Genomic DNA, 17,122 nt, shown 5'->3' with positions numbered 1-17,122 from the left:
CTCGAGAAACCAAAAAAAAAAAAAAAAAAGTAGATCTTCCTACTTCAAATTAGGCAACAATCCCTCACAGGTGTGTTTTCCATTTTGGGGGTTTTAGTTAGTTCCAGATGCGCTGAGGTTGAGAACCAAGAATAGCCATCACACATGGAGACAGTTTTGTATTGGCCAACTACTCTGAGCATCAGGCCTGCCCTGGTGTGTGGTTGATACACTGTATCTCTCCATTGGAGAAAATTTACCTTCCCTTTTTCTCCCTGCAGGGGTAGATTGCAACCAGCTCTTTGTTAGGAGTGGGGACTTTACCCACTTCTCTCGCTGGGATTTGGTCTGGCTTGCCCCTTTGCCGGTCTTATACATGCTGTCACAGTCTCTGTGTGTCACCTGTGTCAGCCTTGGTGCGTCTGGAATATAGGGTTCCTCCGAGTCAGCCACACCGTTTGCTCTTACACTGTCCCCACCTCCTCTCCCACATAGCTCCCTGAGGAGAGGGGAGGATGTGATGGGGACATTCCTTTTAGGATAGAATGCTTCAAAGTCTCTTACTCCTTGTGAGCTGTCCAGCTGTGGGTGTGTGTTGATTAGCGTCTACTGCAAGAAGGTGAAGGTTGTGTGATGTACTGATTTCATATATGGCTGTAAAAAATATGCCATTGGGAGTTGTTTTATTGCTGTGTTAATTTAGCAGAATCGTAGTAGTAGGTTTTGTCTCTGGGCCATGACCTCGGTAGTCTCAGGTTCTTAGCATCTTTAAAAGTAGGGGTTCCATCTCATGGAGTGGGCTTGCCTCCCACTGCTTTAACAAAAGCACCCTGATGAAAAGAAAGGTATCTAATACAAGTGAATACACTTAAAGCCATCTTTTCATTTATGTTTCCTGCGTTAATGAAATAATTGTGTTTGGTATATCTTTTAGTAAGAGGTCTGTCTCATTTATTTCTTTAGTTTCAGAGGTGGTGATGGGACCCATGGCTTCTCTGCTGAATCCCCAGCTCCAGGTGTTCCTGTTTGAATGCCCAGCACATCCATTTTTCAGTTCAGATTGGTGGCAAACACTGTAACTGAGGCAGAGGCAGAAGGAGTCCAAGTTCTATGTCAGCCTGAACAATGTAGCCAGACTCTTCCTCAAAATAAAATTGAAAAGATTGGGGCTACAGGCGAATGGTAGCAGGCACAGGGTTCAGTCATTTGGCATCAGACTGGTCTTGAAGTGAGGTATATGGTATTTTTGTTAGTTTATAGAATAGTGTTCTCTCTTTATTTTAGATTTTAAAATTATTTATTTATTGTATGTGTGTGGGTATGTGTGTGTGTGTGGGGGGGGGGTGTGTAGAGGTCAGAGGACAACTTTCCAAAGTTAGTTTCTTCTTTCTGCTATGTGGGTTGCACAAATTGAACTCAAATCATCAGGGTTGGTGATTCCATCTCTTATCCTGCTAAGCCCACATCACTGGCAAACCCCTTCCCGCCTCTTTTAGAATTGGTCTTGTTATAAACCCATGCTGGTCTGGAGCCTGCGATTGATCCTTTTGTCTCCATGTCGAGAATAGTGGGCTTACAGCTGTGAGCACACCTAGTGTTATCTTTTTCATGATGTTTCCAAATGGAGTCTTGCCATATTACCTGGTCAGTCTGCCGCCTGCTTTCGCATGCTTATTAGCTGAGATTGTAAACCCACACCATGACACCTGCCTAACAAGCAGACCTTGGGAATGGAGTAGAAGTTCGGTTTCATAAAGGCTGCCCTCAGGATTACAGCTGAGGGAGATGTAGCTCCAGTAAGAGCAGCTGTGACGTAGGAGGAAGAATCCAGCCTTGCAGTGAACTGAGAACAGCCAGAGACATGTGAAAGGGATAGAGTTTTGAGACCTGCAGAGGTGGGAATTGATCTCCAGGCATTATGGATTTGTTATTCTAACAAGATGTGTGTATGTGGGGGGGGGGGGGGGCTTCTTTTTAAGGCCTGAGGAAAAAGTCTTTCCTGGTTTTGATGCCATACTTAACGGTTTCTATAGTCAGACAGCTCTCTTCTTGGTACTTTTAAATTAATTTTCAAAGCAAATGGTAAAATATGTATCAAAATAACTAATAACTCAAACTCTGCTTTCCTTGATGCGCCAGCAAAAAAACAAACCAAACCAAAACAAAAATTCTCCAGTTCATATCTATTAGGTCCGTGGCAGTGCTGCTGACAATGGCCTGAGATAAGTCCCAACCCAGACCAGAATTTTTACCATGTAAAAAGAAACCTAAACTCAGCATTCTTCAGAAACTCCAGTGAGGTAAGTTTTGGTTTGCCAGAAAAGCGTTACTTCCCCTCTCTGGCCATAGTGGTCGACTCCCTTGGGCAAAGTCCATGTGGTTCCTGATTAACTAGAACAGCCCACTCAAATCCTCCCATCTGTTGTCATCTAGAACCTGCTTGCTTTCCCAACAAGCTGTTCTCTGATCTCCGAGGCAGCCCAGCAGTTTGTCTCCCAATAAACTGCTTTCCTACCCAAGGAGTGGTTTAACATGGTGGCTTCACTTCACCTTGCTTACAGTATCTGTAGGGTCAATTCCTCTAACTTTTATTGTTCTATTAATATATAAATAGCATCTAATTTTCATTTAAGAAAATCCTTCATTGTTGTCTGCTGCTCTGGAATCTGGCAAAGAGTAGAGGCCTGAATTTCATTGTTAAGGCAGAATGTTAATACTCCAGATACATGCCAGAAATAGCTCAAAATCTGCTGTGCAATCTTTATTTAAAAAAAAAAAAAACAGCTTGAGAAAATTATTTATGGAGATTTCTTAAGACACAGAAAATGCTTAAATGGTGAAGAATATCTTTTGTAAACAGAGGAGGCTGTCTGGGTCTTGCCATTTCCGTATGGACACGTTTTATTGTTGTTTGATACTTTCACACTTTTCTGAGTTTCAATCGTTTTCAACCTCCCATTCTCCTGCGTCATCCCCACCCCTCTCCTACTGACACCCTCATCCTACCAAGTGCTTCTCTTTCATGCCTTTGTGGGCCACCCACTGAGTTTCCTTAGAGTTCTTGGCATGAATGTGGGTGGGACCTTTTACTGGAGCACGAGTATCTTCTGAAGAAAACATCACTGAAGAAAGTGACGGACTGCTTCTCCCAGCAACCATAAGACAGGAAGAGGTGGAGCCTCATGAGTCCTGCCCACAACCCTGAAGAAATGGTATTGGGCCCAGTCTTCTGAAGGTTTCGTATAAATAGCCACAGCTTCAGCTAGTTACGGAGTGCAATGGTTACAAAGTATCCAGAAGACATCTTTTAGCTACACACCTCCTCTTCCTCTGGCTCCTGTGTTCTCGCCTCCTCTTGGATGATGCTCTCTGGTCCTTGGTGGGGATGATATAGTGGTCCTATTTGGGCTGAACACTCCACCATCACGGCTGCATTTCCGCATTAACCACTACTCATTGCCATAAAGAGATTCTCTCCCAAAGGCTGGGTGCAGCATTAATCTATGGGTATAAACACGAGGATTTAGAAGAAGTTTGACCATGGGACCCTGTAGCAAGACAGTAGTCCTAGTTCCAGCTTACAACCTATGACCTCCCAAACCGCAGACTCTTGCCCCGGTTTACAGAACCAAATAGGCATTCACCCCTTTGCAACGGACCTCGAATCTAATCACAAAGCAGTAGGTTACCCTTATAACAGTTATGCCAAGAGTGTACCAATTAGCCTATCTTGCCTAGTAGTTCATAACTGTAGCTCACAGGGTTCACAGATGCATAAGACTGTTGATCTTTTCTCCCCTACAACAGTCCACATAGCACCTTCTGGCACAAGAGAGATAACCAGGAGGAGGGACTCCCAGCTCAGCTCCGTGTTTCCTCCATGTCCTGCAACCAATGCCAGTGGTGCCTCAGCAACGGGGTCTTACCAATGGATGACCAAGAGCAGAGGCAACAGCTTGTATTGTTTCAAGGGGGCTTCTCGGACCTGCTCGGCCAACGACTCTGAAGGGAGCTATCCCACACCTGGTACTGGGACTTTAATAGCCTGTGACTTCTGGGAAGAGCATTGCCCATCTTTGAAGAATAAAATTGATTCATTTTTTAAAGTACTAGTTAAATCTCTTCATGTGTTTCAGGTCTAGGTAGTTTGTTTATTATTGTGACAGTTTTGGTAGTTTGGATCTTCTGGGGACCTGTCCATTTCACTTCTGTGTGCTGGGTATGGCTGTCCATAGCATTCAAGTCCTTTTTTATTGTCAGTTGACAGGAACATGCTCTCTTTCATTTGGTTCCCACATAGGGTTTTATTCAACTGTCCTTTGATGTCATACTGTCTGCCTGGGTGAGACACCTTGAGGAACACCTCCATGAAGTTCTCTATCAGCTGTAGTACTGTGATGGCATCCCTCACCACTGTCCTCCGCATCCCTCAGGTTGTTCTCTGTAGATCCTGAAACTTTCTGTGATGTCACAGTGTCCTGGCACACTGCATCCCAGAACAGCTAGGACCCAGTGTATATATCGAGCTGTTCTCTTGCTAATTTTGACCTAGCTCCTAACGAGGCTATGTAAACTTGAGCTTATTAGTTTCATAAATGAAATGACTTAATGCATCAGATATGTATTCTCCCATGGTTAGTGACTGGAGGTCAAAATCAAGGTGTCAGCTATCTGAGCTACCTGGTTTTTAGGGAAATATGTAGGAGATCTCCCTAAGGACATAAATTACAGAGTTTATGTTTGCACCAGAGTATGTTTGCACCAATGTTTTGGAAGCAGAAAAAAAAAAAAAATAAGGCTGTCTTCCTTCCTATGGGAATTCTCGGAAATGCATTAGAAATCAATTTATATTTCTTAGAACTATTAAGAAATGGTTTGGAGGTTTGTCCCAGATTTTCAACTCCTGTTCAGAATCCATTAGTCCCCTCTCCGGGCAGGACTGCCTCTATTATCACACAGTCTCCTCTCCTGTGGTTCTGAGGTGCCCTATAAAGGCTTTTCTGGCTGCCTTACTCAGTACTGCATTTGCAATTTCTGTTAAAATACATTTAGATGACTGGACAATCAGAATCAAACATCTACGATGACACATACTGAGAAGTGTTTCTGTCTAAAAGTAGGGTTCTGTCTTTGTCTTTCTGCCGTAACTTAAATGAAAGTGCTACGTATTTTGGTGTATTTCCCGTTGTCATAATGAAATCTCAGAAGCCAAGTACATTATAATGAAAACAGGTTAGTTTAGCTTGTTTTTTTCTGAAGGCCCAAGCATATGCTACTGGTTATCTGCTTGACTCAAGGTGAGACTCACAGTGGTGGTGTAGTAACCAGGGAAATGTTAGTGATCCCCAAGAAAACAGACATGCAACTCACAGCAGGGTCTTTATTCTATTCCAATTAGCTGGGGTTCCCCCAATGCACTGCCGTCACACAGGGCAGTTTTGGTGGCGGGGGAGCCCCGGATGTCTATCAGGGCCAGGCTTTATAGTAAGCAGCAATCAGGGAATACACGTGTAAGCATCTAATTGGAAAGCTCCTGTGACCTTTAACATAATTGGCTGGTGCTGGGAGTCATATCATAAACGTAATTTCTGCTCCCCTCTGCATTGGTGGTTGTTAGGCAGGGGGTGGGCTTGTAATCTGGGGGTGCAGGTTTGTTGGGGTAATAGCCTGGAGACACTGGTCTTGTTGGGGATTAGCCTAGAGACTGGAACTAGGCTCAGGTTTTGTTGTGGGGCAACTTGGAAACTAATGCTAGGTACCAGACTGTTAGTTTGCCTGACTTCAAACGTAGGTCAGGTTCTCTAAAATGGAGTCTGAACTGAAAAGATTTGGCCTCTCATCAGCAACATGTAGGGTGGTGCATGCAGGCTGCTTACAGACCCAGTCCTCGGAGGACTAATCTAGTCCCAGAAGACCCGCATTAATCACTTCCAAAGGAAATGTCCGTGACCTAATCACCTTGCAGCTGACTCAGCCCTTTAGCATGGCTATAGATCAAGTTGCTTGAAAAAAAAAACAAAAAAAAACAAAAAAAAAAAAAAAACATGTAGGGTATTGGGGAACTTTTAGAAGAAACACATGTAGTAATTACTCTTCTCTTGTGATCAAATATTTGACGGGAATAACTTAAGGGAAGAAAGAGTAGGGTTGTAGATGCCGGACAAGTACCACGGCCTGAGTTCAGTGCTCAGTTCCTTCTAAAACCGAGTCATGATGGCACTCACCTGTAATCCCAGCACCCAGGAAACAGGAGGATCAAAAGTTCAAGGTCGTTTTCAGACAGACACAGAGCAAGTTCGAGACCAGCCGGAGCTCCGTGAGACTCTGATTTAAGGTAGGCAGAGGGTTCACTTGGGCTGTTTAAGAGGGTGTAGTCCACCACAGTAGAGAAACTGTGGCCGGAGCAGCTCATAGTTGTGGTCATGGGCACGAGAGTGTGGGGTATGTATGTAGCAAACAGGCAGTTAGGACACAGTGTGCAAGAAGCAGGCCTGGGTAACCCCCAAGGCTCACCTCCCAGTGACCCACTTCCTTCAGTGGGGTCCAGGGTCCTAAGAATTCCTTAACTTCTCAAAACAGCACTAGCAGCAGGGACCATGAGTCCAAAGACATGAGCCCAGGGGGGACATTCCATGTCCAGCCAGAGCCATTCTCATGTGAAAGCATGGAAAGAAGAAAAAGAAAGTGAATGTGAAGAAAAGCAAGAACAGCTGTGGTCCTTGCCTTGAATGCACAGTGGAGGGCAGAGAGTGCGGGTGACAGGGCCTGGGAAGCCGGGTCCCCACCATTTGTCCAATATGACTGGCTGGAGCAGACATGTTCAGGCTCACGTCTCTGGGGTTCCACAAGTTCCACAAAGTTTTATAAAGTCCTTTTGCAAAAGGAAAAAGACACACCTGTGCTGGTTTAGCAATTCTCTGAGAAAATTATGAAGAACAAATCCAGAGAATCAACTCACTTTCTTTTTTCTCTTTTAAAAATATCTTTTTAGCACTGAGAGGAAAGTAATTACCTATGGATGTGTGGCTTGGATTAGACAAGTAGAGATCTGATGTTTGGACCCACTGTGTGTTCTTCTGTCTCCAGAGGAACTATCAGAACACTGTTACATTGGCTGCACTTGTTACATTGTTACATTGTTACTTGTTACATTGGCTGCACCTGGCTCTGCTTCTAGTCATCCAGCCTGGGTGCCTTGCATTTAGTGATGCTGGAGGCCTCCTCTCTGACTTGTCAGATGGACCTATTCTTTAAGTCCCAGCTCTTATGAAGACTTCTTAGATCCTTCTGGAATGGCAGGAACCAACTCTTGTACTTTCTGTATTCCCTTCTTCCACACAGCCAGGTATATGCTGGGCAGGATGCCAGACAGCACCAGATCTCACTAAGTACACGGAGGGATTGAAAATCCAACACACAAAGCACGATTAGGAGTGGAGCTCAGCAATGGGAGCGTGTGCTTAGCATGTTTGATATTTTGGTTTTATCTGTAGCACATGCATGTATACACTCGCCAACGCCATGTTCTGTACCACTTTGGCATAGCAAGAGTAACCACCTTTATAGACACGGAGAGTAGGGTGGTAGCGGCGGGAAGCTGGAGAAGAAGAGGGAGCCAGTGATTAATGTAGGCAGTGTTTTAGTTTGAGAAAATAAAAGGGCTGTGGAGATGGCCCCTGATGGTCACACAATAATGTGATGCACTTAATGACACCAACCTATGCTTTTAAAGTCCTTATTTGAATGGCATGTTGGGCAGACTCCAGTCACCAAGCTCAGCGTTCCGATTGGCAGCTACTTTTTTTTTTTTTTTTTTTTTAATGAGAAGCTTTGCAGCAAGCTTTTAGTTTAGGTTGTTGTCTTTAAAGTTTGTCCACGTGAAACTAGTTGGGACAAGAGTCAAAACCCACCACAAGCAAGCCTCTGGTGTCTCAGAGTTTTGGGGGGGAAAGTCAGTGATAACACATTCATGGTAGGTGTCTGATCTGTTTTGTTCTGTTTGGGTTTTTGAATCAGTGACTTCTGTGTGACTAAAAGCACAGCAGCACCCCACCAATCCCCTGTGATGTTTGCTCTCACATGAACCCCAGCTCTTGGGAGGTACCAAGCTGGTGGCTGGGCAGAGGTAGGGGATAGCCCCCACCCAGAATATCAAGATTTTTTTTTTCCTCTCAGACTGCATGTTCCCACCCAGCTTAAAATGAGCTGCTGGCAGCTCCTGGCTTATACACCCCATCTGTGCTCGTTAGCCTAAATTAGAGAGTTCTCACAGTTGACTCTCTCTTTCCTGGCTGGCCCAGATGCTAGAAGACCAGGGTAGGAAGAGGATTATCCCCTGTGAGAGGGACCCCTTAAAAACAGGCCTGTGGACAGAAACAGAAAATGTAAGGTCTCCATCCTGTCCTGGACTGTCTGCTCCAGGCAAACTAAGGGCAGCTGCAGACTTCAGCTTGAAGGCTCTTTTCTTTATCGGTAACTATATTAGTATGCTCTGATAACCTGTTTCCAGTTCTCTAGACTTGGCATCTAAAATCATTTTTGCCTTGGTTTCCTGTGGGAACATTTGTCAGGCTTTGGCAGTAGAACTACCTCATGAAAAGTATTTCAGACAAACCCAAGGTGCAATTTACACCTTCGGACAGCTGTCCTTACACTTGTTTACCAGTATGGTGTTGTACTTATATTTCCCCCTGCCTTGGTGCTGTGGGATAGTTCCCCCCTTTTCTTCCAATAGGTCTCCGTTTGATGGTGACCTGGGGTTTCCATTTCCTTCATAAGTTGTATATTTATAGCACCAGGGAGAGCAGGAATGCTGGATACCTCAAGAATCCTGCTGGGTTTGAGTAACATAAAATAATGTAAAAATGACTTCATTGAATTGTAACTTTGGGCTCTGTGCATGTAGCTAGTACAAAGTGGAGACCAGAATTCAAGGTTCTGGCCTTGGTCCCCACTCCTTGCTGGTTCTAAATAAAAACTCTCCATGAGCTCTACACCTGGGAGGAGCCCAGGGGTGAGCACTGGAGAGCAGAGGCAGGGCAGTAGCTGAGAGCACAGGGCTTGACAACAGGGCTCCGGAGTCCAGTGCTGGTACTCCCTGGCTCTGAACTCTTGCAGTGGCCTTTTAGCATTTCTGGTCTTGTGTGATTTTTTTCCACAGGAGACTATTATATTCCATGGATGAAGGGGTCCGTTTCAGATCAAAGAAAGGACTCCATCCAAGTGTAGCCTGCTAAGCCAGAGATCTTTCTTGAAGTTGCTTACAGGAACTTGGATGATCCATGCAGTTCTATCATGAAGTTCATCCCTCAACAGGGAGTAAGGACACATGCCTTTAATCCCAGCACTCAGGAGGCAGATCTCTGTGAGTTCCAGACCAACCTTGTCTACAGAGCAAGTTTCAGGACAGCCAAGGCTACACAGAGAAACCCTGTATCAAAAAAGAAAAAAAAAAAAAACATGAAAAAAAATGGTGTTCACCCCAGCATGGGTGCCAGCCGTAGAGCCCCATTGCTGGTGTTCCCTGTGTGGTCTACAAGCAGCTACAGCACTGAAACGTCTCCCCCAGCAATCACTGGCCAGTCTTGTAAGCTGTGTCAGCCTTTACCTTCCCTCCATGAGGCTCTGTCAATAGGTCCAGTCTCCTGAGGGTCTCTGTGGTAATTCAAAATGGCGCTTATCATGTCCAACCCAGAAGAACAGCTACACAACAGCTCCTTTCACAACTCTAGGTAAAGTTGTTCTATGATTTTCTAGTCTAATGTATCCACCTCCTCCTCTGTATCCTTGAATGGCTCCAGTGTCATGGACTTGATTAGGGTGGCCAAAGAATAGAGTCGGTCAGACAGACAGACAGAGAGACAGACAATGAGCTCAGATCAGGTGGCCTGGGCTCTCAGTTGGGAAGGCCTGAGCAGCTCAGAAACTCAGTCTGTTTATTGTATAGAGTTAAACAGAGAAGCAGCCTTATTGTGTACAGCTAGACAAGGAGGCAGAGTTATTACAAACAGATAGCTATTACACACAGATAAAGAGGGAGGCAGGGTTTATGGTATCCAGCTTGATCAGGCGAACAAGTTTAGCTAGCCTGGATAGGAGCGCTCAGTGTAGAACAGTCTTCGGGCTGTAAAATCTAGGCGTGGGAGGCACGGTAGACATGTGCACACACTGTCAGGACTCACACTAGGTCTCCCAAGGAAGCTTTACCATGTTTCTGCACTCACCCTATGGGGAAGGCTTCCCCATTCCTCCCTTCATCAGAGGCTCTGAGTTCTTTGACATGGCCAGCTGATGGCAACACATTCACTCACCCAGGGCTCCCTCCATTCCTTGTGCTCTCCTCTTTCTTACCCATTTCTTAATGGTTGGGGGTCTGCACCAGAGGATCAGCTGAGAGGAGTGTCAGACCTTTGTCTGTGAAGCTCCTTAGAGAGAAATATTTAGCTTTACATTAAGTAGGATACTTAGCTGCTGGTTCTTCACAAGTGTCCTACTGTGATTTTAAGTGTCCTGCTGTGATTTTAAATATTACCGTATTCTGTTAAAGTAAAAGTCAACAATGAAGTCTCATCACACATATTCTAAGTGCTTGCTGAGATTGCTCTCCAACCTCCTGAATATGTATATGCATTTCAAATGTACAAATTGGTGCCAGTTATCCTTTAATAATGGTATTTTGCATGGGAGTTGAAAGAATTACCAGTTAGTTATGTCTGGGACATAATGGGTTGGTAATAGGCTTGTCTTGCAAGCCTGAGGGTTTGAGTTTCATCTCCAGAAACCTGTTTTTTAAAAAATCCAAGCATAATGGCCAATACTTTAATTCTAGGGCTGGAGAGGCAGAGACAGGTAGGTCCCTAGGGTTCAATGGTCTGGCACTTTATCCTACTTGGCCAGCAGAGGCTGTCCTCTGGCCCCAACACGTGCAAACATGTCATGCACAGGCCTATACATATACAGGTATGCTTGCACCACACACACACACACACACACACACACACACACACTCCCAGTGTTATAGGGGGTGCTGTGTTCTCTACCTCTCTCCCAAGGGTACTTTGAGTTGGCTCCAATACAAACTCTTTTAGAGAAAAGATGTCTAACAGACTGAAATAACCAAAGCCCCCTTCTAGTGTGCTCTGGTCCTCCACTGTTGGAATTTTATAGTCCTAACATTTTGACCTGAAAGTCCTCAAAAAAGCAATTATAGCACAATGATTGAAAGATGAAGACATAGAACTTCCATCTATGTGACCACTGGAAACTTTGTGTTTAAAATTTGAAACAGTGGAGCTGTCAAATGTAATGTTTTTATTTGGTAAAGGAAAAATTTTACTCATATATTGCATATTTTACTGATTTGAGCAAGATCTTTAAAGTTGAGGGTTTTTTTTTCCCACTTTAATTATGACTGTTGCTTGTCATTTGATTGTAATATTCAATTATTGTGACAGATCACTATGTAGGTCTAAGACTTTTTCTTCTCCTTAAAAATACATCAATGTGTCTCAAGGGTATGTAACTCAGTAGCAGAGGTCCTGTCCATCATCAGTGATTCCCTGTATTCCATCTCCAGACCCCCTAAAGCGAATAGAATCAAAAAGTCATCATGTTTGTGTATTGGTAAGGTAATAGTTTCCTCCTCCCCTTCCTCCTCCCCCTCCCCCTCCTTCTCCCCTCCCCCTCCTTCTCCCCTCCCCCTCCCCCTCCTTCTCCCCCTCCCCCTCCTTCTCCCCCTCCCCCTCCTCCTCCCCCTCCTTCTCCCCTCCCCCTCCTTCTCCCCTCCCCCTCCTTCTCCCCTCCCCCTCCTTCTCCCCTCCCCCTCCCCCTCCTTCTCCCCTCCCCCTCCCCCTCCTTCTCCCCTCCCCCTCCCCCTCCTTCTCCCCTCCCCCTCCCCCTCCTTCTCCCCCTCCCCCTCCTTCTCCCCTCCCCCTCCCCCTCCTCCTCCCCCTCCTTCTCCCCTCCCCCTCCTTCTCCCCTCCCCCTCCTTCTCCCCTCCCCCTCCCCCTCCTTCTCCCCTCCCCCTCCCCCTCCTCCTCCCCCCTCCTCCTCCCCCTCCCCCTCCCCCTCTTCTTCTTCTTCTTCTTCTTCTTCTCCTTCTCCTTCTCCTTCTCCTTCTCCTTCTCCTTCTCCTTCTCCTTCTCCTTCTCCTTCTCCTTCTCCTTCTCCTTCTCCTTCTCCTTCTCCTTCTCCTTCTTCTTCTTCTTCCTGTCTGTCTTATTCATATGTGTATGCATACATCATTCGATCAAGGAAAAGTCTTTCAGAGCCAACTTTCTACCTCTTGGGGTTGAAGAAGGCAATCTCAAGAGCGGTTCGGTTGTGAACTTCTGAGTCCTCTGATTAGGAGCTATAGGAATTGTTCTTACTGTCACTTGAATTAGTGAACAACAAAAGAGGCCCTGGAGACTTCACAGATGGGGTAGAAAGAACAGCGAGACAATAAAATATTTAAGCATGTCCTCAGCTGGTTTGATCCTGCTCACTCCGATCACGGCTGGCGATCATATACTTTGTGCCTGAGGCTATGGAATCTTTGCTAAATTAACTTGGAGAGTGAGACTCCAGTAGTGACTCACCAAAGCTGTGTCTCTTCCCAAGGCTTCCGATGAGTGTTCAGTTTACATCCCTCTCTGCCTGATCTGGGATCTCAGGGAAAGACTCGTGTCTTAAACTGTTCTTTTACTGACGGATACACAGTATCAGAGGTCAGAGCTCAAAGGTGTTCTCGGGCCAGCTGCGTTGTCAGACTCACTTAAGAGCCTGCATATCTGCCAAGTCTTATCTGGGAGCTGGGATCTGCCCTGGAATGTGCTTGCAGTTTGTATGACACATCCTGAAGTCTGAACATCATTTAACACAGAAGGTACGGTTGGTGAAGGAAACATGAATGGAAACATGGTGCAACGCTGAGAAAAGGGAAACTACCATAGTTTACTACCTTTGTTACGTCACAATGCCTTTAATTGTTGAACTGGCGGTCTTTTGTCCTTAGGATTAATTCTGCAAAATCAAGAGCTATTCTAAAGTAGGGCCAAGTGCTATAGGATCAAAATAGAAGATGCCACTGACAGGCAAGTCATGAAGTGACACCTGTCACCTGCAACCCATGGTCTAAATGAAAGGGCAGGGAAACACAGGTTTCTAATGAGAGAGTCAAGTCTAATTAACTCTTCTCTGAATAGATTTGCTAGAGGGCTAGGCACCTGAAACTTAAACAGCTAATTACAAGGGCTGCCAGTGGCGACCGGTAATATGCAGCTCAGCTGTGTGTTAGATGTGTCATATTTGTGTTTGTCATGGAGGCCAGGCAGAGGGAATGGAGAAAAGCTGCAGCTTTCTAGAGAAATTCCAAGATGCTGTTCTGCGGGTTGGAGAATGAATGCCTGTTGTCAGCCTCAGATAGAGATTGCACTCCTAGCGTCAAGGGATGCAGTACATGTCCAGGTGCCTCTGCCTCAGGAGTCAATGGCTGCTTGCACTGGGCCCAGGAGTTACCCAGTTGTTTTAGATAACCCTGCCTTCCTCTGTTCTTTTTCCCAGTCAGCATTTCCCTTCAGTAACTTAGGTGTTGGGCAGTGATCTTATAAGTTCCCTGTCACTTTGGCTGTTAAATTAAGAATGGACTTCTGTGAGAAGGGAAAGATGGAAGATTAGACTGGAGGCATCCGTAGAAGTGGGAGAGATTTCATAGATAAAATCAACGGGGAATATTTGAAGATTGGCCATGGAGATTGAGGACAATTACAAGGGTAACATCTTGCTTGATTAGCTGGGCAGAGCCATTGTCCCTTGATCAGGAAAGTGAGGATAATGGGGAATGTCCATTCTCTTCCGGAGGGACCCCAGTCTACATCACAGGCCCCTAAGATCAGTTAGATGGGCCTGATATCTGTGGGAAAACTATGTGTTCTGACTGGGCGGGTGTGAGGTAATTCCAAGCATGTGAGTAGATTTCAAGGAGAAACACAGGTCTGAAAAGGACAGTTCTTCAGGTGAAGTTCCCTACTCAGATGATCCTAACGTGTGTCGAGTCGACACTAACCTCAACCATCATGACCTTTCACCCTTTCTTCCCCATTTCTCACAGTTGCCTGGGAGATCACTTTTTAAAGCTCAGATTTGAAGAGGTTTTTGTTTTGTTTTGTTTTTTTGTTTTTATTGGTAGGAGGATATCCTAGCATTGGCTCCAGCACCAGAGAATAGTTGAGGAAGATATATTCTGGCGGGTTTACAGCAGAGCCCCCTAACACACCGTTTCATTCAGATGCTGTTTATCTTCTGACCCTAATTTTTAGCTGATAACTACTGTCCCAGTTTATCCAGTGACCGGCCCAAAGCTATTGAATAATGAATGGGATTTTTAAACGTAAAACTTCTAACGCTGCAGACCCTATGAGTACCATTGTGGGATCATTAGGAGAACGGAGTAAAAAGCCTCTTCAAATCTGAGCTAAAAAAAATGGTCTCCCATGCAACTGTGAGAAACGGGGAAGAAAGGGTGAAAGGTCATGATGGTTGAGGTTAGTGTCAACTCGACACGCGTTAGGATCATCTGATTCGGGAGCTTCACCCGAAGAGATGCCCTCTTTGCCTTGTTTGCTGTGGGAAAATCCAAAGGTGCAAAAATCCAAATATCAAAACAGGCGAGCAGGTAGAACATGGTATCCACAGATAATGGGGTACTACATAAATCACTTCATAGTCCAGGCTGGCCTCGAACTCACTGTTTCCCAGGAGGGCCTTTAGCTATGGCAGTCCTCCTGCCTCAGCTTCTCAGGTTCTGAGCTTGCAAGTGCATACCATCACACCCAGCTATTGTTTATATTTTCGAGGTTTTGGTTGTGAGTCTCAGCCTGTAGCAGCTGGACTATCTCTCCAGCTCCATTATTCATATTGTAAAGGAAATGAAATTCCAACATAGTCCAAAAATAGATATTTGAAAACATGAACTAAAAAGGTTTATGTAATTCTATTAATACAAAATTTATAGGGCCTAAAATAAAGTTTGTTGGTAGCTGGGGTAAGAGGAGACTAGGGAGGTTCTGTTTAATAGACAGTTTCAATTTGAGCTGATGAGAAAATTCTGGAGACTGACGGATGGTGGTGACCGTTGTTCAACAATGTCAATATACTTAAAGACACTGAACTGTACACATTAAATAGGTAAAGTGATAAACCTTCCATATATTTTATCGCAATGCAGATTGTCTTAAAAGCCCCAGTGTTCAAGGATAAACCATGATAATTTGTCAGTACATGCCATTTAATGGCAATGACACAAATCCAGTTTTATATAGTGGCATCTATGTGTATTTCCTACAGAGTCAAAAATCTATTTGCATAAATTTAAATTGCATTTTTCTTTATGATATCCAAGGAACGCTTTTAGAGACCTGTCATAAATGAGCAGTAGAAATTAAAAAAAAAAATCTCCTCTCATATTTCCACATTCCAAGGCTTTCTGCTTCCTTCCTTAATGCTATGCCAGGAAGATTCTAGCATCTGGACTCGATTTAGTGCAGATCATTATTTTGTGAAAGTCTGAGGAAACCATCTTGGTCATGGATTGCTCCTTCTCAGGAGATAGATTTAAATAAAGAAGGAGTGCTCCTGTGTTCACACAGTCTCTATGCTCTTCAGCTTTTTTTTTTTATTTTTTTTCCCTAACAGCCTCAAGACCTAGTGCCACGGCATGTTCCTGCCTGTGTGCATTAAACAAGTCCTTCCATTTCCTCAATAAACCACTTCCTACTAGAGCAGAGCCATGCTTCGCCATCTGCCGAGCCAAGCTCAGTCTCCCTGCTCTTGGAGTCAGTGAGACGACACCGGTGAGGCCCTACAGAAAAACAAGTATCACTCTATATGGCAAGACTTGGGCTCAGGGTCGCCTAGTAAGGTAAACCCAATCCCCTAGACCATTAAAGCATGCCCAGTGTCTCAGCATTTTCAACCTCTGTTTCGGGCCTTTAGACCTTAAAGTTTTCCTAGTCGGACCCTAACTTTAGAAAAAGACACCTGGTTTGTCTTTTCATCCTGTCTCTTTCATAACCATTGCTAGATGGCTTGCTTTTCAAGGCAGTATCCCATGTACCTGCAAGAGATGTTTCTTTCAACATTGGCATGGAGACTGCTCAAATCCCACTGTGTTTGAGTAGTTAGGACGCTCACCTGACTCTGTCATTTCTGTTTTTTCAACATTTGCAAAACAGTTCAGAAGGCTAATGAATACTCCATTCTTTATGCTATAATTAATATTGCCGCTATATTGTTCAAATAGCACAGTTATGGTGACCTGGGGCTTACCCTCCCACCTGTACTCCATCCCTGTTTTCCACAGGTAAAAGTCGTGTTTCCACAGTATCTGCACTTACTATCAGCAATGGCATTCTCCTTCTGTCTCCTTAACACACCTTGACCACAGAGAGCACCCCAACCATAGAGAGCCAAAAAGCAGGCATTTCCCAGAATTTCTCAACTGTGTACTTGTGTCTGCCTAACAGTACTGGAGCATCATGGATGTTGGTGTCAAAGAAGTGCTGGAGTAGCATCTGGAGGTCCAGTGTCTGGACTAAGACACTGTCCCCTGTGAAGCTGGCCAATGGCTTCATAGAATTGAGACTGGATTGTGTGTCTAGACCAATGGGATGTGAGTTGCTGTTCTGATAGGGGAGAGTCTCTAGTATTAGCATGCCAAACATTCTCAGCTCAAAGCTGAGCCTTTTACCTCAGCGTATAGAAGTCAGAGGGCAACGCTTAGGTACAGTCACCAGAACAAGGTCAAAGTGCCAAGATCATGATGGTAATTCGACTTCTCAGGGAACAGGAGAGATGGATTAGCAGGCAAGTAAGAACACCAGCTAAGCAAGCATAAAGTCCTGAGTTCAAATCCCCAGTGCCCACGCAGAAAGCTGGGGATGGCAATAGGTATGTCTGTTACTGGGGCATGAGGGTTGGAAATAGGATGAGTATCAGCCTCGCTCTGGATCAGTGAGAGATCCTATCTCAAGGGAATATGGGGGAGGGGCGTGATAAGGGAGGACACCCAATGCACTTCTCTGGCTTCCGTACACATGTACTTGCATACAAGTGTATATATGCTTCTGTCTTTGTCTCTCTCAGACTTACACACACACACACACAC

This window comes from Arvicanthis niloticus, chromosome 29, assembly GCF_011762505.2.
Source record: "Arvicanthis niloticus isolate mArvNil1 chromosome 29, mArvNil1.pat.X, whole genome shotgun sequence".
In the NCBI taxonomy this organism is placed as follows: Eukaryota; Metazoa; Chordata; class Mammalia; order Rodentia; family Muridae; genus Arvicanthis; species Arvicanthis niloticus.
The sequence above is the reverse complement of the archived record's forward strand: the minus strand, read 5'-3'. Positions refer to the sequence as shown.